Source organism: Eleutherodactylus coqui, chromosome 1 (assembly GCF_035609145.1).
Source record: "Eleutherodactylus coqui strain aEleCoq1 chromosome 1, aEleCoq1.hap1, whole genome shotgun sequence".
In the NCBI taxonomy this organism is placed as follows: domain Eukaryota; kingdom Metazoa; phylum Chordata; class Amphibia; order Anura; family Eleutherodactylidae; genus Eleutherodactylus; species Eleutherodactylus coqui.
The window spans coordinates 245,683,907-245,706,544 of NC_089837.1; positions in this window are offsets into that span (position 1 = coordinate 245,683,907).

Consider the following 22,638-nt stretch of genomic DNA (forward strand, 5'->3'; position numbering starts at 1 on the left):
CGGTAGCCATATTATTATATTCCACAAGACTTCTGCTCGATTCGCAACCTGATTGGTTGTTTGGTGAATGAGCCAACCCAATCACCCAATCAGGTTGCTGGAATTTTTATAATATATAATATAATGATATTCCTGCGGTAGAGGAATTACACTATCGCTTCTACAGCGCCCTCTAGTGGTCAATTCAAAGTACTGGATGTTGTACAGTAAGGTGCTGTAACAGCCGCTCACTGGACGGCAATACTTATATGTTTTATTATTTAACCCCTTCCTGTCGCAGCACTTTATTTTAGTTTTCAACCCCCCCCCCCCCCCCCCCCCCCCCCCAGACACATGTACGGTATAAATAACTTTTTTATGTTCCTACTGCCAAAGACAGCTCAGGGATATGTTCAGGCCATCCTGCAGCCACATGTGCTCCTCTTTATGGCAGGGCTTCCAGGATGCTTTATTGGTGATTGTTTTCTTCGAACACTGAAGCCTGTGAGTGGCTGAGCAGTCCCACACACACACTGCACGGCCTGTGACCACCCACCGCAGCTTCTGAGTTCCTTTTGGTGGGCACCATGGCTGCAGCGCTGGACAGTAAGTGGTGGGGCAGCAAGTATTCCCTTTTTTTTTTTAAGCCCCAGAAACCCCTTAGAAGATCTTTCCTCACGTGGTAATAACGATGGGACAGAATATACATTTATAGAAAGAAATGTACTTTGAACATGAACCATACGGGTTTCTTTTGCAGAAGATGACAAGAGAAAAAAAGGACCAGGCGTCCTTTCATTTCTTATGCAAATTGTTGGGTGGAGACCTGTGTTTAGAAAAGAAACACACTTACAAAAATTCATTGAGATCTGGGAAAGCTATATTGACATATTGTCTCACCGCGTGAAGGGGGCTATTAATGAATCTTTTAAATTAGCCTCCTGGTATAGGAGGAGATCCCTGATTGGAGATCCACTGAGAGACTTGAAATGAGATGCAGTCTTGAGGATGGAGCAGGGATTCCACGTGTCAGTATGCACACTCAGCTCATATGGATGGGACTTTTGTCTGGTCAGCATTAGAGATGAGCGAACGTACTCGTCCGAGCTTGATGCTCGTTCGAGTATTAGCGTGTTCGGGATGCTCGTTACTCGTAACGAGTACCATGCGATGTTCGGGTTACTTTCACTTTCGTCTCTGAGACGTTAGCGCGCTTTTCTGGCCAATTGAAAGACAGGGAAGGCATTACAACTTCCCCCTGCGACGTTCAAGCCCTATACCACCCCCCTGCAGTGAGTGGCTGGGGAGATCAGGTGTCACCCGAGTATAAAAATCGGCCCCTCCCGCGGCTCGCCTCAGATGCGTTGTGACATAGCTGAGGGACAGTGCTATCGTGTTGGAGCTGCTGTAGGGAGAGTGTTAGGAGTTATTGTAGGCTTCAAGAACCCCAACGGTCCTTCTTAGGGCCACATCTAACCGTGTGCAGTACTGTGGAGGCTGCTTTTAGCAGTGTTGCACTTTTTTTTTTTTTTGGTATATCGGCCGTGCAGAGCATTGCGTTCGCAGTAATAGTCCAGGGACAGAAGGGTGGAGGCAGGTCCAGAAGACATATATTATTGATTGAATATACGCAGTGGTCCTTTTCAAAAAAATATTGGAAAAAAATTTATTTGGCCTGCCTGTCACTGTGCTCAGTGTTCTGGGTCTGTGTCTGCTGGGGGTAGTAGTTCTCCAAAATCATACGCAGCCAGCTAAGTGTTACAGCAGGCTTGCGCCAAATTATTTCCTGGCTCTGAAATCACCGCTCTGTTGCAGTTAATAACAGTGCAATACTGCAGTTCCGTGACACACTCCAGGGACAGAATTGTGTAGGCAGGGACAGAAGACATATATTATTGATTGAATATATGCAGTGTGGTCCTTTTCAAAAAAATATTGGGCAAAAAATCTATTTGGCCTGCCTGTCACTGTGCTCAGTGTTCTGGGTCCGTGTCTGCTGGGGGTAGTAGTTCTCCAAAATCATACGCAGCCAGCTAAGTGTTACAGCAGGCTTGCGCCAAATTATTTCCTGGCGTTCCGTAAGCGAACTCAGCCTCCAACCACAGGCCAATAAGCGGCACATTTAATTACAGCGTTGTGTTTCTGCATTACTGGTAATACAGCATGCTGAGGGGTAGGGGTAGGCCTAGAGGACGTGGGCGCGGCCGAGGACGCGGAGGCCCTAGTCCGGGTGTGGGCACAGGCCGAGCTCCTGATCCAGGTGTATCGCAGCCGACTGCTGCGGGATTAGGAGAGAGGCACGTTTCTGGCGTCCCCACATTCATAGCACATTTAATGGGTGCACGCGGTAGACCTTTATTAGAAAATGAGCAGTGTGAGCAGGTCCTGTCGTGGATGGCAGAAAGTGCTTCCAGCAACCTATCGTCCACCCAGAGTTCTGCGCCGTCCACTGCTGCAACTCAGAATCCTCTGGCTGCTGCTCCTCCTTCCTCCCAGCCTCCTCACTCCATAAAAATGAAACATTCTGAGGAGCGGGCAGACTCCCAGGAACTGTTCTCGGGCCCCTGCTCAGATTGGGCAGCAGTGGTTCCTCTCCCACCAGAGGAGTTTATCGTGACTGATGCCCAACCATTGCAAAGTTCCCGGGGTCCGGGGGATGAGGCTGGGGACTTCCGGCAACTGTCTCAAGACCTTTCAGTGGGTGAGGAGGCCGATGACGATGAGACACAGTTGTCTATCAGTGAGGTAGTAGTAAGGGCATTAAGTCCGAGGGAGGAGCGCACCGAGGATTCTGAGCAAGAGCAGCAGGACAATGAGGTGACTGACCCCACCTGGTTTGCTACGCCTACTCAGGACAGGTCTTCAGAGGGGGAGGCAAGGGCAGCAGCAGGGCAGGTGTCCAGGGGTAGAGGCAGGGCCAGACCGAATAATCCACCAACTGTTTCCCAAAGCGCCCCCTCGCGCCATGCCACCCTGCAGAGGCCGAGGTGCTCAAAGGTCTGGTAGTTTTTCACTGAGAGTGCAGACGACCGACGAACAGTGGTGTGCAACCTTTGTCGCGCCAAGATCAGCCGGGGAGCCACCACCACCAGCCTCACCAGCATGCGCAGACATATGATGGCCAAGCATCCCACAAGGTGGGACGAAGGCCGTTCACCGCCTCCGGTTTGCACCGCTGCCTCTCCCCCTGTGCCCCAACCTGCCACTGAGATCCAACCCCGCTCTGAGGACACAGGCACTACCGTCTCCTGGCCTGCACCCACACCCTCACCTCCGCTGTCCTCAGCCCCATCCACCAATGTCTCTCAGCGCACCGTCCAGCCGTCGCTAGCGCAAGTGTTTGAGCGCAAGCGCAAGTACGCCGCCACGCACCCGCACGCTCAAGCGTTAAACGTGCACGTGGCCAAATTTATCAGCCTGGAGATGCTGCCGTATAGGGTTGTGGAAACGGAGTCCTTCAAAAGTATGATGGCGGCGGCGGCCCTGCGCTACTCAGTTCCCAGTCGCCACTACTTTTCCCGATGTGCCGTCCCAGCCCTGCACGACCACGTCTCCCGCAACATTGTACGCGCCCTCACCAACGCGGTTACTGCCAAGGTCCACTTAACAACGGACACGTGGACAAGCACAGGCGGGCAGGGCCACTATATCTCCCTGACGGCACATTGGGTGAATTTAGTGGAGGCTGGGACAGAGTCAGAGCCTGGGACCGCTCACGTCCTACCCACCCCCAGAATTGCGGGCCACAGCTCGGTGCTGGTATCTGCGGCGGTGTATGCTTCCTCCACTAAACCACCCTCCTCCTCCTCCTCCAATGCAACCTCTGTCTCGCAATCAAGATGTGTCAGCAGCAGCAGCACGTCGCCAGCAGTCGGTGTCACGCGGCGTGGCAGCACAGCGGTGGGCAAGCGTCAGCAGGCCGTGCTGAAACTACTCAGCTTAGGAGATAAGAGGCACACGGCCCATGAACTGCTGCAGGGTCTGACAGAGCAGACCGACCGCTGGCTTGCGCCACTGAGCCTCCAACCGGGCATGGTCGTGTGTGACAACGGCCGTAACCTGGTGGCGGCTCTGCAGCTCGGCAGCCTCACGCACGTGCCATGCCTGGCCCACGTCTTTAATTTGGTGGTTCAGCGCTTTCTGAAAAGCTACCCACGCTTGTCAGACCTGCTCGGAAAGGTGCGCCGGCTCTGCGCACATTTCCGCAAGTCCCACACGGACGCTGCCACCCTGCGCACCCTGCAACATCGATTTAATCTGCCAGTGCACCGACTGCAGTGCGACGTGCCCACACGGTGGAATTCTACGCTCAACATGTTGGCCAGGCTCTATGAGCAGCGTAGAGCTATAGTGGAATACCAACTCCAACATGGGTGGCGCAGTGGGAGTCAGCCTCCTCAATTCTTTTCAGAAGAGTGGGCCTGGTTGGCAGACATCTGCCAGGTCCTTGGAAAGTTTGAGGAGTCTACCCAGGTGGTGAGCGGCGATGCTGCAATCATTAGCGTCACCATTCCTCTGCTATGCCTCTTGAGAAGTTCCCTGCAAAGCATAAAGGCAGACGCTTTGCGCTCGGAAACAGAGCCGGGGGAAGACAGTATGTCGCTGGATAGTCAGAGCACCCTCCTGTCTATATCTCAGCGCGGTGAGGAGGAGGAGGAAGATAAGGCGGAGGGGGAAGGGACAGCTTGGCCCACTGGTGAGGGTACACATGCTGCTGGCCTGTCATCCTTTCAGCGTGTATGGCCTGAGGAGGAGGAGGAGGTGGAGGATCCTGAAAGTGATCTTCCTAGTGAGGACAGCCATGTGTTGCGTACAGGTACCCTGGCACACATGGCTGACTTCATGTTAGGATGCCTTTCTCGTGACCCTCGCGTTACACGCATTCTGGCCACTACGGATTACTGGGTGTACACACTGCTTGACCCACGGTATAAGGAGAACCTTTCCACTCTCATACCCAAAGAGGAAAGGGGTTCGAGAGTGTTGCTATACCACAGGACCCTGTCGGACAAACTGATGGTAAAATTCCCATACGACAGCGCTAGTGGCCGAAGGCGCAGTTCCGAGGGCCAGGTAGCAGGGGAGGCGCGGAGATCAGGCAGCATGTACAGCACAGGCAGGGCAACACTCTTTAAGACCCTTGACAGCTTTATGGCTCCCCAGCAAGACTGTGTCACCGCTCCCCAGTCACGGCTGAGTCGGCGGGAGCACTGTAAAAGGATGGTGAGGGAGTACGTAGCCGATCGCACGACCGTCCTCCGTGACGCCTCTGCCCCCTACAACTACTGGGTGTCGAAGCTGGACACGTGGCCTGAACTCGCGCTGTATGCCCTGGAGGTGCTTGCTTGTCCTGCGGCTAGCGTCTTGTCAGAGAGGGTGTTTAGTTTGGCTGGGGGAATCATCACAGATAAGCGTACCCGCCTATCAACCGACAGTGCCGACAGGCTAACACTCATCAAGATGAACAAAGCCTGGATTTCCCCAGACTTCTCTTCTCCACCAGCGGACAGCAGCGATACCTAAGCAATACGTAGGCTGCACCCGCGGATGGAAGCATCGTTCTCTATCCCCATCAAAAACGGGGACCTTTTCGCTTCATCAATCTGTGTATAATATTCCTCCTCCTCCTCCTCCTCCTGAAACCTCACATAATCACGCCGAACTGGCAATTTTTCTTAGGCCCACAAGGCTCAGTCATATAATTTTTCTAAACAATTTTTATACGTTTCAATGCTCATTAAAGCGTTGAAACTTTCACCTCAACCAATTTTTATTTTAACTGGGCTGCCTCCTGGCCTAGTTACCAATGAAGCCACATTAACCAAAGCAATTAATGGGTTTCACCTGCCCTCTTGGTTGGGCATGGGCAATTTTTCTGAGGTACATTAGTACTGTTGGTACACCAATTTTTGGGGCCCTCGCCTACAGTGTAATCAAATTAATTTTTAGCCCACCTGCATTACAGCTGACGTTACATCAGCTGTGTTGGGCACTGCAATGGGATGTATTTATGTACCGCCGGTGGCTTCCTGGCACCCACCCATGCTGTGGGTCCACACGGAGTGTTAACTGCATGTGTCCACTTCTAAAGAACCCCAGTCTGACTGGGGCATGCAGTGTGGGCCGAAGCCAACCTGCATTAAACATGACATTATTACCTCAGCTGTGATGGGCAATGCAATGGGATATATTTATGTACCGCTGGTGGCTTCCTGGCACCCACCCATGCTGTGGGTCCACACGGAGTTGTAACTACATGTGTCCACTTCTAAAGAACCCCAGTCTGACTGGGGCATGCAGTGTGGGCCGAAGCCCACGTGCATTTCATCTGACGTTAGCTCTGCTGTCCAGCTGGTGGGTTACAGGGAGCCACCCATGCTGTGGGTGCACACGGAATTCCCATTGCGGAGTTGTACCTGCCTGTGACTATTTATAAAAAACCGTGGTCTGACTGGGGCATGCAGACACCTTGACAGAATGAATAGTGTGTGGCACATAGGTTCCCCATTGCTATGCCCACGTGTGCAGCTCCAGATGGAGGTGGCACAGGATTGGATTTCTCATTGCTTCTGTACAGCATTGTGGACTATCGCCCCGCCCCTTTTAAAGAGGGTCGCTGCCTAGCCGTGCCAACCCTCGGCAGTGTGTGCCTGCTTTTCCTCTGGCAGACGCACTTATAAATAGACATGAGGGTGGCGTGGCATGAGGGCAGCTGAAGGCTGGGCAGGGACAGTTTGGTGTGCGCTGTGGACACTGGGTCGTGCGGGGGGGGGGGGGGTTGGGCAGCATGTAACCCAGGAGAAGTGGCAGCGGAGTGTCATGTAGGCAGTGATTGTGCTTTGTTGGAGGTTTACCACTAGGACCTTCCAAACTGATAAAATTAAAAAATACCTTTTATTAAATTACTTAAAAGAAAAGAAGAACAAAACACACACAAACAATCACAAGAGGAGTTATGATGTAAATAGACACCTATAACTAGTAATCAGAAGGATGTTCGAAACGTAAATTTTACGCTCGACTTGTAGAGCAAAAACACTTGCCACTCGTGTAATATGAACAATGACAGATTAGAGTCATACGATAAGACTCTGTTGATGTAAATCATTGGTCATAGTCCAAGTGAAGGTGATTCAGTCTAATAGGAGGACGAATCCCATACTTGGTCAGGTATAACACCGTGCGTCAAAGGATGGAAATGACTAACACGTGAAAAAATTAGCTCATCAAGAGCGCGTCACCCAACGCGTTTCCCCCACCTAGTGGGTTCTTCAGGGGTTACAGTACGCTAATCCCAACTGATGTGTCAGGTCGTGGCCAAAGTCTACTTATGGAGACCACATAGACGTCCCGAATATAGAAGGCACGCTAGTGGTCGCCAAAAAATGGTCTGTTTGCGTCCATTTACGGATGCTAAGCACCGAAAAGATAAAGGTGCGTTGTAGGTAAAAACAGACCAAAAAAAAAAATAATAATAATTGACCCTAAGCGTGACAAAAAAAAAAAAAAAATTTTTTATTTTGTCACCACTGTGGTCATAAAAAGAGCATAACTATCCTCTTAGTACAAGAAAAGGGCAGGGAGATATATCCCAAGCCCTAAAGCCGTTAGATAGAAACACGACACTGACAGATCATGTTCCGAAACTGACATAAGTTCTTCTGATCCGGACATGTCTGAAAGTGATACTCGAGGAAGGGGTAGGTTCAATTCATATCCTCGGAGGAATAGAAATAAGCCCCAACAAAGGGGAAGAGGCAGAAATAGATACCTGAATCCTAACATAGAGCAAGGTTTTTTAGGCCCTCCTCCCACCCCCAGGTACCCACTACGAGAAAGAAGAGCCGTGTGACCACTACCCAGACCTACCGAGATAAAGTTGTTCATTCTCCCTCTGAAAAACTGCAGGTTATTAATCTCTCAGGAAAGACATTGACACCTGTGGAGATTGACGTTTTGGAGAGGGGGATGTCCTTCGTCCCGACGAACCCATTCAACCCGTTCGTCTGGGCGAAGGATGTCTCCCTCTTCATGCGCCGGTTACGTTGGAAGAAACACTTTGTCCAACTGGATAAAAAACTAGCAAAAGAATATGGGCTTTCTCCATCTGATATGCCCATTTTGAGAGACCTGCAAGAACTCGAGAGAGATATGAACAAGGTCCCCGGTAAAGGTCCGTTCACGGCACTGAAAAATAAAAATGCATCGAACCCTCCCTCATTACACTGTCCCCTGTTGGATACATTTGAAAAAATCGTTCTTAAGGAAATCACGAACCTTAATCCCAGAAACTGTAGAAGCCCCCAAAACCTGACCTATGAAGAATCATGTGCTTTAAAAACTTTGGAAAACAACCGTGACCTCGTTATCAAACCTTCTGATAAAGGTGGTAACGTTGTAGTCCTTAATAGAGATGTTTATACCAACATGTGTCTATCTTTATTAAATGATGTCGACACTTATGAAAAACTTCAGTCTGACCCTACTCTCAAATTCTCCAGCGAATTACTATCCATCGCGGAGAAAGCACTAACGTCTAAACTCATTAGTCCAAGAGAATTTGAGTTCATTGTCCCGAAGCACCCGAGGATTGCTACATTCTACACCTTGCCGAAGGTGCATAAGGGACTGTCGCCCATTAAAGGGCGTCCAATCGTCTCGGGCGTTTCCAACCTCAGTCAACATGCGAGTACTTACGTGGACCAGATATTACGGCCATTCGTTACGTCTCTGCCTTCACATGTCGAGGACACCCTCGACATGTTGCGCCAACTAGAAGGCATCCACCTTGATCCAGATGTCATTCTGGCAACCATGGACGTGGAAAGCCTTTATAGTTCAATTCCCCATGAACTAGGTTTAAAGGCTACTGAATATTATCTTAATCAAAAAGGCCAACATTACTGTGAGCATAATCAATTTGTTCTGGAACTACTAAAGTTTATTCTCACTCGCAATTATTTTCTTTTCCAAGATGTCTTCTTCCACCAGCTCAGGGGCACCGCGATGGGGACACCGTGTGCCCCATCCTACGCAAATTTGCTCCTGGGCTGGTGGGAGGAACGACACGTGTTTACTGAGGTTAACCATCTGTATACCAACAATGTCCTCCTATGGGCTAGGTATATAGATGACATTTTTATTCTTTGGTCAGGTAATGCAATCACTTTCAATCAGTTTGTTGAGAAGCTAAACATCAATTCTCTCAACTTACGCTTCACGGCCGAGAGTGACAAGACTTCTGTCACCTTCCTTGACCTCAAGATTACAAAGGAACATGACGGTACTCTTACAACAAATACTTTTCGCAAATCCACCGCGACAAATTCCTTATTGACCTGGGATAGCCATCATCCTTACCCTTTACGGAGAGGGATCCCTAAAGGGCAATTTTTAAGGATACGCCGTAACTGTTCCTCAGAACATGAATTTGTAACCGAAGCTGAAAAACTATCATTGAGGTTCAGAGAGCGAGGCTACTCAGAAGATGTAATTCTTGAGGCACATAAGTTTGCATCCCAAAAAAATCGTGGGGAATTACTGCAAAAACGAAAGAGGGAACAAACCATCCAAACTAGGATTGTCGGTACCTTTGACACCGGCTCCTCTGCCGTTAGGAATATTCTAAATAAGTTCTGGGATATCCTCAAGGACGATGAGGATATCAGCGACTTAATACCCCCTGCACCATTGATTACTTTTCGCCGCGGACGTAATTTGCGCGACCGGCTTGTCAGAAGCCATCTTCCACGTGAAATCCCGACAAGCATGTGGTTAGGCAGGCACAACCTGAAGGGGACCTTTAAATGTTCAGGCTGTGCGGCCTGTCCGTTTATTAAAAAGAGTCCAGTATTCAAAAGCGCAAATACAGGCAAGGAATTCACAAACCGTGAGTTCATCAACTGCCGAACTACAAATGTCGTCTACTTGGCCACCTGTTCCTGTCCACTTAACTATGTGGGCAAGACGGCACAGGAATTCCGCCGTCGTATTCTTGCCCACATAGGGAACATTAGACGCAAAGAAAAAACGCCACTTGCAATACACATGTGGGATACACATGGTGGTGATGATACACATGTCCAATTTCAAGGCATTGAACAGGTCCGTCACGATGGTCGCCGCGGCGATGTGAATCAGCTCCTTTTACAGAAAGAGGCTAGCTGGATCTTTAGATTACGCTCTCTGTCTCCAACCGGGTTGAACGAACAATTGTCATTTAATTGTTTTATTTAAAAACAGCATGCATGGCTGCCAGTGTTGACGCATTCAATATCCTTACAGTATCTTTTTATCAGGAGAACTAAACATTGTTTTTTGGTTTAGCTATTATGCTACACCTTCTATCTACTATGACTATCTTCGTTTTTCGTACAAGATATTCTGTGTAGCTTGCTATTGCTACAAATGCCCTTGCTAGTCCTCTACTACTATTTATTTGAGACCAATCTGGTTTCATGGTATGTAGCTTGGAGCACGAATTGTCCATTCCAAAGTAACATATATGGGCGCACACATGCGGTTTCATTATCACTTGATGCCTTATACATCCTGTACTTATCCATTAAATATTTATTGTTAATCATGGTGTGTTATTCGGAGGATTGTTCTCCCCCTTTTTTTCAGTTTTTTTTTTTTTTTTTCCCCAAGTAAACACTCATGGGCAAATACATGCGGTTCCATCATTTCCATGTGGCGTTTTTAGGCAAAATTATTTTTGCACTGATTCACCTCTATCTGAGCCGGCAGCGTCATGGGGATCTGTAATATAACAGCAGTAATCGTTCCATGCTACTCTAATAGCCCTTATTTCTATCTATAATCGTTACCTTGGCTAGGAATCCGGATATTATCCACACTAATTCCTGGCATATAACAGTGCTTTCCATGTCTGCTGGACTTAGTGCAAACAAATTAACATCCTTTCTGTGTCTCCCAGCAACTCTGGTTAAACATTTACAAACGTTGCCATGGTTAACAGTCCAGCTAAACCTTGTACCCGCCTCCTCTTGCATCACATGACGCTGACAGTGACATACCTCGTCATGTGATCACATCAGCTACGTAGCCACACCCCCCGAACGTCATGACGTCACTACCTGGGCTCCGGATAACGGATGCCTTGGTTGTGATGCCTGTTATCATCTCTGATGCTTTGGCTGGCGGTCTGTATGACCGTAGTGCCATTTATCTTCTTCTATAAAGCATCGGGTATAATATCACATGCATCGTCATGTGATCTCGGCGCTGGCTACGTAGCCACGCCCCCTTAACGTCATGACGTCACCCATCTACAATCCGGACCTCAGAGGCTTATGATATGCTACAGAAGGGATCAGTCAGTGCCATGTGATCGCTGGCTGGCGCTTTATAAGCGCTTCATATCCCTCTGCATTATGCATTAGATGTAAGTACTCTGGGTTCATTTAAACTAACAGCACAAAGCATTAGTGTACCGGTAGCCATGGCTACCAGGGACAAGGTGGACACCTCCCAATTCAACTCTGATTGGCTCTGTGTTTACACACCCGCCCATGGGTGTTTCTCTGGGAACCCTATTTAAAGCTCCTTGGACTAGCTATTCATTATGCTGTCACTCCACCACAAGGACTGACATGCCGCCGTTTTTTTCTTTTATTTGATTTCAGTTTTGGGTCCTGATTTAGGGGCGAGTTCCCCGTTACTACTTACTTTGGTTGCACTTATCCATGTATCTAGCAACCTAAGCTAGTTTATATCTGCTAGGTACTTTTGTTCTATCTTTAGGACCATAGGGACTGCAGATCGTGTTTCTATCTAACGGCTTTAGGGCTTGGGATATATCTCCCTGCCCTTTTCTTGTACTAAGAGGATAGTTATGCTCTTTTTATGACCACAGTGGTGACAAAATAAAAAAATTTTTTTTTTTTTTTTGTCACGCTTAGGGTCAATTATTATTATTTTTTTTTTTTGGTCTGTTTTTACCTACAACGCACCTTTATCTTTTCGGTGCTTAGCATCCGTAAATGGACGCAAACAGACCATTTTTTGGCGACCACTAGCGTGCCTTCTATATTCGGGACGTCTATGTGGTCTCCATAAGTAGACTTTGGCCACGACCTGACACATCAGTTGGGATTAGCGTACTGTAACCCCTGAAGAACCCACTAGGTGGGGGAAACGCGTTGGGTGACGCGCTCTTGATGAGCTAATTTTTTCACGTGTTAGTCATTTCCATCCTTTGACGCACGGTGTTATACCTGACCAAGTATGGGATTCGTCCTCCTATTAGACTGAATCACCTTCACTTGGACTATGACCAATGATTTACATCAACAGAGTCTTATCGTATGACTCTAATCTGTCATTGTTCATATTACACGAGTGGCAAGTGTTTTTGCTCTACAAGTCGAGCGTAAAATTTACGTTTCGAACATCCTTCTGATTACTAGTTATAGGTGTCTATTTACATCATAACTCCTCTTGTGATTGTTTGTGTGTGTTTTGTTCTTCTTTTCTTTTAAGTAATTTAATAAAAGGTATTTTTTAATTTTATCAGTTTGGAAGGTCCTAGTAGTAAACTTTCCATAGGTCTAACTGGGACCCTATTGCCCTTGTAAACTTGCTTTGTTGGAGGTAGTGTGGTGCTTAGCTAAGGTATCCATTGCTAATGAGGGCTTTTCAGAAGTAAAAGTTGTTGGGGGGGTGGTCCCACTCTTGCCGCTATTGTGGCTTAATAGTGGGACCTGTGAACTTGAGATGCAGCCCAACATGTAGCCCCTCGCCTGCCCTATCCGTTGCTGTGTCGTTCCCATCACTTTCTTGAATTGCCCAGATTTTCACAAATGGAAACCTTAGCGAGCATCGGCTATATACAAAAATGCTCGGGTCGCCCATTGACTTCAATGGGGTTCGTTATTCGAAACGAACCCTCGAGCTTCACGAAAAGTTCGTCTCGAGTAACGAGCACCCGAGCATTTTGGTGCTTGCTCATCTCTACGTACCAACCAAATATTTATCACCTCGAGGATAAGTAATACATTTGTAAGGTTGGAGGTTGCTCTTGTTCCTCTTTAAAACATACCCTAATATATGGGTCCCAGCTCTTCCTAGCTAGTGAAAAGCAGACCTACTTTGAAATACAGTGAGCTATCCACTACATGTGAGTGTTAGTATACAGATTTTTTCATGCTCCATTTTTAAAAAAATCACTTTTATTGACCATCCGCGGGTATTTATCTACCTGCGGGTGGTCAATGCATCCTTATGGGGTGCGGATCCACGGGCAGGAGAAGAGTTAAAATCCGCAGCGGATTTTAATTCTTCTTTTGCCCGTGGACATGAGGCCTACCTCTATCACAAACAGCTTTATCTTCACTGTTATCGTTATATGAATAGACAGGTCACTGCCCCCTACATGGTCAACACATTCATCTCCTGCTGCTATGATTATTCCCTAATTTTATACAAATTCAGTATTTTTACCAACTTTTGCTCCCATGCTTTCACACGGCAGAGAATGGGGACAGAGCACGTTGGAGATCTCTTACGGCCAGGGGCGTAGGTAAAGGCTCTGTGGTCCGGGTGTAAAAGTTCAGCACGGCCCCCTCCCACCACCTGTTCCCGTACCCATACCTAAACCGTGCTGCCTACAGCTGCAAAAACAAATTTACATACATGATCTAGCGGCTTGGCATGAGCTTTCAAAACATGACTTCCTGGACTACATGAAAATTTGTTTGTAGCCCCTTAGGCTAATTTCACACGGGCGAATGCGATATTGGGCCGTGAACCACAGCGTGATATCACACTCACCAGCATTCGATTTTGCCACAGATGTATCAAAAACGTCTCTCATCATTCCGGAAAGGTAGCGATCCTCCGCTGCAGTTGACAATGGGGAAACCTTGTATCGCATCGCATCGTACGATGATGCCACCAGCTGCATTGAAATCAAGGGGAGATGCGATGCAAGAGCACACTCCATGATAGGGCTGCAGAGACCTCATATCTCCTGTGTATAATTAGATATGTATAGCAGCTATACATATCTAAGTTATACATCTCCCGTATATTTAGTAGCAGGATAATGCTTACACATTATCATCTGTCAGAGGAATGTCCCCACAACATTGTCACACTTCTTTGGCTGCCCGGTCACCAATAGGTCATGTATGGGACCATCTGGGACACCAACTTCCAGAGCCTCCATGCCCACCCGTATCACATCTTGTATCCAAGCTAGAGGCAGTACAGCAGGGTACTAGAGCCTCTATGACCACCAGTATCACATCTTATATCCGAGCTAAAGGCAGAACAACAAGGTACTAGAGCCTCCATGTCCACCCGTGTCACATCGTGCATCTAAGCTAGACGCGGTACAAGAGGATACTAGAGTCTCCATGCATCAGCCGTATCACATCTTGTATCTAAGCTAGAAGTTTAGCAACCAATCACAGCACAGATCTCATTTCCTAAACTGCTGGGGTAAAATAAGAGCTGTGCTGTGATTGGTTGCTATGGGCAACAGCGAGATATTTGTTTTTAGACAGCTTTTATGCCGGGCTAGTTTACTGTGATCCACTCTGTATTACACATCCAGTACAGCAGATTCCTGCAGACGCTGATCACCCGCTGATCATGTGATCCCTGACTGCTCCCACACAGGTGACATTATCACAAGTCCTGGCAGCTGCTGTCCAGTGCTGCAGGTGGGTCTGTCTGTGTGTCCTTCACTCTCTGTGTGTGGTAAGACACCCCGGCTGCCCTCCACTCTGCAGGATGACTCCGGGGAGGATGATGGGGGTCATTATCTGTCTGCATAGGCATTCCCCTCTCCTGCCCTCCTGCAGCAGCCACACACTGCTGGCGGCCGCACTAATCACATGGCTGTACGACTAGCCAGCAATGCACTCAGCATGCCTTTTATATATGGCGGGGGCCGCTTGGCCCTCTCAGTGCAGGGGCCACGTCGCAATTCCAACCCGTAGCGGTACGCCTATGCTTCCGGCCACTTGCCTGCATTCACTGACAGATGAAGCTTGGCTTTAGGCTGCATTCAGACGAATGTATATCGTCTCGGTTTTCACGCCAAGCCAATATTCGTTGCCCTCGTGTGCAGGGGGGGAGGATGGAAGAGCCAGGAGCAGGAACTGAGCTCCCGCCTCCTCTCTGCCTCCTCTCCACCCCTCTGCACTATTTGCAATGAAAGGAGGCGGGGCGGGGCTAAATGCCGCAAATTAGCCCCGCCCTGTCCCGCCTCTCCCCATTGCAAATAGTGCAGAGGGGCGGAGAGGAGGCAGAGAGGGGGCGGAAGCTCAGTTCCTGCTCCTGGCTCTTCGATCCTCCCCCCCCCTGCACATGAGGACGACGTATATCGGCTCGGCGTGAAAACCGAGCCGATATACGTTCGTGGGAATGCAGCCTTAAAGTGTGCTTTACCACTTAGTGACAGTGCTTTTTTAAATTTTTTCCATTTTCGTTTTTTTCTCCCCCGTTTTAAAAAATCATAACTCCTTTATTTATCGATTGACGTCGCTGTACGAGGGCTTGTTTTTTGTTGGAAGAGTTGTATCTTTCAATGTTACTATATAATGCACTGAAAAACTTTAAAAGTGGAGAAAAATGGAAAAAAATGACATTCCGCCATCTTTTGATGCGTCTTGTTTCTATGGTGCACAAACTGCAACAAAAATGACCTGATAACTTTATTCTATGGGTCGGTACGATGACTGCGATGCCAAACTTGTATAGTTTTTTTTCTTTGCTGTAGTATTTGTATTTTTTTCAAAGATATTTAATTTTTTTTAATTACTTTCGGCCGCCATCTTCTGCGCACTATAGCTTTTTTATTTTTCCGCCGACATAGCTGTGCGAGGGCTTATTTTTTTGAGGGCATCCTGTAGTTGGCGTTAGTACCATTTTTGAATGCATGTGACTTTTTGATCGCTTTTATTGCATTTTTTCTTGGAGATGGGGTGACCAAAAATGCGCATTTCTGCTGTCCTTTATTTTTTTTCTGATGACGTTCACTATGAGGGGTACTAATGTGTTACTTTGATAGATCGGACATTTACAGGGGCAGCGATACCAAATATGTATTTTTCTTTTATAATTTAGATTCTTTTATAATAAATATGGCAAAAAGGCTTTTTTAAAAACTTTTCTGACTTTTTTTAAAACTATTAGTAAAACTTTATTGATTTTATTTATTTATTTTAGTCCTTAGAGGGGACAACTACTTACAATGCTTTGATCTCTCCTGCAGTATGATGTAATGCCATAGCATTACATCATACTGCTACTGGGCAGACAGTCTATCAAGCCACCCCACGGGGATGGCTTGATAGAAATTCTGCCATGACAGCCCTGGGGCCTTTCAGAAGGCCCCTGGCTGCCATGATACCCACACGGCTCCCTGCTATCTCATTGCGGGGGGACCGTATAGGACCCCAGAACATCGTTTGGGGGATTTAAATGCCGCTGTCAGAATTGATGGTGACATTTAATGGGTTAACAGCTCCGATGAACTGAGTGGCTTATTGGAGCTGTTGCTGCTGGGTGTCGGCTGTATGAAACAGCCGGCAGCCGCGATGTATGGAAAGAGATCGCAGAGCGATCTCTGTTCATACATAGGCCGTGGATACGTTACGTAAAAACACAATAGGTACCTTTTATATTTGTATCTAAATGCTCAAGGCAGAGTGGCTTGATGACGCCTCTCCAACCGCCATGCACCTTTATGTGAATAATATTAAATCCTCCAACAGGTTAATCACATAAAGTATTGCATTGTGTATTACATGACTAGATATAATTTAATTACCTTCTGCCTTGGAACTTATATAAAGTGGCATGATAAAGAATTGCAGCTCTACATTCATTACAGTGACATTAACAGTCGCCAAACAAAAGTGCATAATTTATGCCTCCAAAGCACTTGTAATTAAGCAGATATGGTTAAAATGATCAATGCCCCTTTAAAATGGTAAATATTAAATGATGCATTAAAGAAAAAGGAAGGGATTGTAGCCGTGAAATGTGCGCTATAATGAGTGGTAACAATTACCGTTATTTTATTAGTTTTTGTTTAAATGCCGCAGTGATTTAGAGGACTGTTTAAAACAAGAAACCAACAATTGTATACAAGTAGCAGAATTAGTTATAGTTGGAGTGGAGTCGGGGGCTGGGCGACATTGGCAGGAAATTCAGGGGCCAAAAAGACTCAACCCCCAGGGAGTCGCTCCCACTGTCTTCCAAGCCACCAGCAATTAAATAGCCTGGGTCTAGCTACACTGGCTCTGTGGACAGACGGGTTTTAAATTGTGCTCTCCTGTGAGATAGTGCTCGAAGGGTGCGGGGCTTATAGAATGACTCTTTTAGGAAGACCATTGCTGAGACAATCGGAATCAACTTTATTAAATGAGTATTCCAGGGAGAATACTGCCGTGTTTCCCCCAAAACAAAACCCTGTCTTATATTAATTTTTCCCCCAAAGAGGTACAGGGTCTTATTTTTAGGGGATGTCTTATACTTACCTAGCAGGCACTGCCCAGGTCCCTCCCGCTGGTCTCTGGTGCTCTGGCGCTCTTGCTTCAGTCTTCAGCAGACGACAGAACATTGCTTTCTAGTAACAAAGTTCATAATCCCCACTCCCAGGAAGTGATGGCTCTGATTGGTTCTTGAACGCTGCAGCTTAGCTGATCAATGCAGCGCTCGAAGGACCAATCACAGCCATTGCATTGAATGGCTGTGGTTGGTTCATCGAACGCTGCATTGATTGGCTCAGGCTCAGCTGCAAGCACTCAAGAACCAATCAGAGTCAATGCTTCTAGGTGGCATGGTTTACGAACTCCATTACCAGGAAGCGATGTACTGTTGTATGCTGAGGACTGAAACAAGAGTTCCGGAGACCAGCGGGAGGGACCTAGATGGGGCCTGCTGGTTAAGTCTTGCTTTTTGTTTAATGTTATGTGGTTAGGCCTTATTTTCAGGGTATGGCTTATTTTTAGGGTAGGTCCTCCTTTCGGGGAAACACAGTATTGATGACCTATCCTCAGGTCATCAATAACAGATAAGCCGGGGTCCCTCGCTTGAAACCCCGACCAGTCAGCTGAGTGGGCGCATGCTGTCAGTGCCGCAAATACACAGAGGTCGGAGCGGAAGTCTCTGCACCAACCTCCTTGTAGTGGCCAGTGCTTGTAACTGCAGGCACGGCTCTCATGGATTTCTATGAGAGGCGTGCGTGCAGATACAAGCATATCCTGAGGATAGGTCATCAATATTATTCTTCGTGGAGAACCCCTTTAACCAAAATGAAGAGCTAGAAAAAACAGCCGGGTCTTCCATGCGCCAAGTGAGCCTTCTCTTACAGAGTCTCTCTGCCGTGAAACAAAGTATAAAGTCCTTTCAGCAAGACGGGTTTTAAAGTCACTCCTGTGACTCTCACTTGAGAATGGGTGCTCAAAGATGTCCGTGTAGGGGGTAGCGTATGTCTCATATCTCTATGTAGTCAAAGCAGCTGCCTCAACTAACAGGGCACTGGAAAAAATGGGAGCAGTAACATATTCTTCCTCTGTATATCCCTTCTTCGGAGGGGCTAATCCAGCTCATAGAGCTGCTGACAGTGCACACTGCTTACTGGAGACACTCCGTTAACCACACCGCTCACCATACTGACTTCATGTTTCCTAAGTCTGTGCTCCTCTGTCACACAGGTGGCGTTATGCTGTCAAGGCGCCACCTCCGTCATTACACATGACGCCAGCCAGAACAAACCAAAGTAGAGGATGAAGGATGCTGTGGCAGTATGATGCAGGTGAGGGAGTTTATTATTATATTGCCGGGGCACAGTGGGGCCTATAAATTGACTCAGGAAACACTGCAAGGCCTATAAATAACTAAGGAGGCACAATGGGCCTATAATGACTCGAAGAACACCAGGGCCTATATATTCATGAGGGTGCATTCATATGGGTGTACTTTCTGTCCACATGCAATCAGTATTTATTACTGACTGAATATGGACAGCATACGGACCTATTAAAGGGGATGTCCAGTTGTAAACTGCTGATGGCCTTTCAGGTTAAGTCATAAACATTAGATTGCAGGAAATCTATCACCTAGGACCCCCTCTGATCAGCTGTTCTCCTGGCCAATGCTCTTATGTACTGAGCTGATTCCTGTAGGATGCAAACAGCTCCATTCTCACTGATGTGGCCAGGCATGATATTACACACCAAGTTCCCATTCATTGCCATTCTGCAGTGAGAGTCTAGCCTTGTGGTTCCTGCAGGAATTGTCCGTACACAAGCGCATTGGCCCAGACAGCAGCTGATTGGCAGGTTTCCTGGGGAAATTGGACAACCCTTTTAAAGCAAATTGGTGGATTCAGACGTGCGTTTCTTTTATGTGGAACTAAAAATCACAACGTGTTCTATTTTGGTCCTCAAACCATCGCCCCCCCCCCCCCCCACTCTTTCCAAAACAAGCATCTTGATTGTCCCCAAAGCTTCTGACACATATATTATCCATTGCACCCCTCTGAATGTCCCCCGAACAATTCGGTTGGGCGCTATCGGAATGTGTATGTAGGTGAGACTGCTGGATCAGATATGAAGGTGCTGAAGGGTCCAGCCAGTTACAAGGGTCTCTGTTCCTAAAAGCGTCAGGTTTGTTTCAGCAAGTCCAGAACTTAGTAGTCAAATTGGCAACAAATACAAGTTATAGATGGCTGGCCGACTTGGATGTAGGAGAGCAATATCACTATCCGAAGTCCAACCTTTGCACTGGGAGGGGGTATGATTGTGGTTACTTGTATTTGTTGTTCGGTCCTTTCCAGCCTCCGGCGGTCGTGTTCGCCTGTAGAGTAATATGAGAGAATATGGAAATAGAAAGCATTACTTGCTGTAACCGATAGTGTAAGGTTAATAGACTGAATTTTGAGTTTTTCTCCTAATTGCCAGTAGTGTTGGGTAATAATAGGGGTGGTTTGGGTGGCCATCCAGGGGCCCATGCCCACCCAAACCGCCCTACCATGGATACAAGCTCTCTTTAGTCTTTCAGAAGCAGCCGTGTCCTACAAGTATAAGACGTGCCACGTGGTGCCAAAAGAGGGCCGTGTTGCAGTGGCACTACTTACAAGCAAGAAGCGGTGACTGTGTGTAGCCTTGCTAGTGACTCCCAGCAGCCCACCCAAAGCCAGAAGTCCCACCACTGAGGAACATGTTGCCCTCTGTCCATCGAGGGGCAGCAGAGAGGAGAGACAAATAATACTCTGCTCAGGCAGCAGGGAAGCAAGTCAGCAGCCTATGATCATTAACCCTTTCCAGCCCAACCTCCCTGCCGCCCGCACCCTCCCCAGCTCTTATTTTAGGTGGGAAAGCGCTTTGAGGATTCCTTGGAATTACTCAACAGAAACAAATAAAAATGATGTCAGGATGATTTTATTAGCATTTTTAAAAACAAGGTCAGTTAATATTATATATGTATATTACACTATCTGGGTGGATACGCTTTGTCTGGCTCCTCGGTTGAAACCTGTCTGGCATGGGTGACCCTACCGGCAGAATACACTACCACCAGCATAGCTTTCAGCCTTATCGGAGCACGCAAGCCCCTCCCCCACGACAAGGGGGTATCCATGGAGGGGGGGATGGGGGATAGGGTAGGAATATTTGTTAGGGGTAAGGGTGTTGGGTGGGGGTAGGGATACAGCTCTCGCTGTCAGCGGATGGAGAATGAAGGTGGAGATCCATCCTTACTGCCGGTGGTCATATTTTGCCTGCTCTTACAGGAATTGCAGTAAACGTTTTTGTCAGCGATCTCTCTGTAGCGGCCGAAACTATAGAGACAGAGAAAATACGGGTTAATAGACAGGAAACGGAGAAGGACACAAATCATTACAGGATAGGAATGGATTGTATCAGCCACAAATGTTGACCCATCTTACCTGCGTTGGCACAAACTGCAACGATAGGTGAACGGGTAGTTGATGTTGTAGTCATGGTAGGCCCGCACCTCTGGCAGCTCAGGATGTATGTTGGAGACTGTTGCTGCACGTGCCATCCATAATGGACCATGGGGATCGCTTTCCTTTTTCCTATCAATTATCCAGCAGGCAGCATGACACATTTCGTGGACTAATGTGTCCCTCAATCGCTCTAAATTGAAAAGCATTTATATGTACAATGAGCATAAAAGACGGATCCCATCCCCAGTACCAGCCTATCACTTCTATCACAGACGGGGCATTTCCTGGCAGCTTCTTACCCCGTATATAAAGATGTACAGATGGATGTGATGTGAGACCTACCTGCAGAATCGCAGACTTTATCTGATAAGTTGATGACGCAGTAATGCTCGTCACCCTGGCTCTTCACATGGCAATAACCTGAGGTCGTTGTTAGCCTCTTGTTCCATACGATGCTCATGTTGTCGGGGAGCTAAAGAAGAAGGAAGAGAAGACAAAGTCCAATAAATCTGCAGTTCTATCTTAACATACAGCAAAGAGAGATGTCAGCCATCCTGGAGCATCACTTGAACCTTTGGGGCCTCAATATAAGAAGTTGCCCAACTCTTATTTATAGCTTTTTTTATAAGGGGCAGAAGACCTCCAGGACCCCCTTGTACTCCAGGACCCCAAATCTCCAAACCAATGAAAATATAAATTATTCTAAAGTGCCCAAATATTGACTAAGTGTCTGGATTACCAATTTCAGGCCAATTAGAATTATTGAGGGAGGACATATTGGATCAGTCGATGATAAGATACCTTGTTCTCAAAGATGGTGCTGTTGTACAGCTGGTAGAGCCTGGATACCAGCTCCTGCTTTGTCTCCTTGAAGTTAGTGGTGTAAATGGAGGTTGGCAATGTAATGTCTTCAAGGAAACAGCCATGGATGTTACATAGAGGCCTCCTGAGAAGAATAAGGAATCCTATATAAACAGTGCTTCACATCAAAATCATAGAGATGAGTAATATATTCAACAGGACTCACCTCTCCTCTGAACTGTCTGAATCTATATCGTCCTCATCGTCGCTGATGGTTATAGCCGAGTCCGGCTGTATATACGACTGATGAGTCCCAGTATCCGTCCGGATGCCTATAAATTACAGAGAACAGAGCAGTTTTCTATACTTAATAACTAGAGATGAGCGAACGTGTTCTTAACGAACACTTACGCACCCGAACACCGGCTTTTCCGAGGACTTCCGTGTTCGCGCGTAAGTATTCGGGGGGCGCCGGGGGGCGGGGAGAGGCGCGGCGGCGCGGGCGGCAGCAGCGGGGAACAGGGGGGAGCCCTCTCTCTCTCCCTCTCCCCCCCACTCCCCGCCGCAACCCCCCGCGCTGCCACGGCGACCCCCGAACTTTTTTCGCCCGAACACGGAATTCCTCGCGAAGTTCGGTGTCCGGGCGAAAAGGGGCGGAGCCGAACACGTTCGCTCATCTCTATTAATAACATAAATCTAGATTGAAACTACAAAACGAAGTAAGACAAGCGTCAACCTATCAGGAGCGTTATTGGATCAGTGCCGTACCTGGGGTATAAGTAGATGGGTGGTAATCGAAGCCACCATCTGCACCTCCGTATGGAGAGCTGGTAGTCGGCTTCTTAGGACGGGGCTGGAAAAACATAGAAAACATATTGAACAAAACCCGAAAACATGATTGTCTAATT